Below are 490 nucleotides of genomic sequence, written 5' to 3'. Positions count from 1 at the left end.
CTTTCCCTAGTCCCATAAAATGGGGGAAATGACTTCCTGTGTCCCCTACAGGGAATACTATTGCTAGAGAAATGCAGTTGACTTTCAGGGGTCACATGGGCATTATTGGTGGTCAGTTTGAATATAGCCTTGACTCAACATGTCTTATATCCCCTCAACTGGCCCAAACCAAAGAAAAATCCATTCTTTGAGATTATTTCTACATTGAGATTTTTCATGTGCCGGCTTTCTCTCCCTCGTCCTTCTACAACTGTTTTAGTGTAACTGCCTTTCCCCCCGAAAATGTGCCAATAAGGGGAAACTGACACCCCAGCTCAGACTGTATAAGCCCACAGATCATATTGTACAAGGAAAGAATCCAGGATCCATATCCTAAAACAACTCAGTCACATCTCATTCATTCAGACTAATTTTGGGTCCCATCATACTGAATTATGTAATATTTTAAAGTTTTTTTTTTTTTTTTTTTTTTGCGGTACACGGGCCTCTC

The 490-nt window shown here is 40.4% G+C and overlaps 1 protein-coding gene across 1 annotated transcript in view; it reads left to right on the top strand.

The window, feature by feature from the left end:
* Positions 1-490, top strand: part of CUNH1orf94 (chromosome unknown C1orf94 homolog) — a 36,777-nt gene that overhangs the window by 21,624 nt on the left and 14,663 nt on the right. The window lies entirely within an intron of this gene.

The sequence above is a fragment of the Lipotes vexillifer genome, unplaced genomic scaffold (assembly GCF_000442215.2).
Source record: "Lipotes vexillifer unplaced genomic scaffold, Lipotes_vexillifer_v1.1 scaffold213, whole genome shotgun sequence".
Classification (NCBI taxonomy): domain Eukaryota; kingdom Metazoa; phylum Chordata; class Mammalia; order Artiodactyla; family Lipotidae; genus Lipotes; species Lipotes vexillifer.
This window is presented reverse-complemented; position numbering and strand designations above follow the sequence as displayed.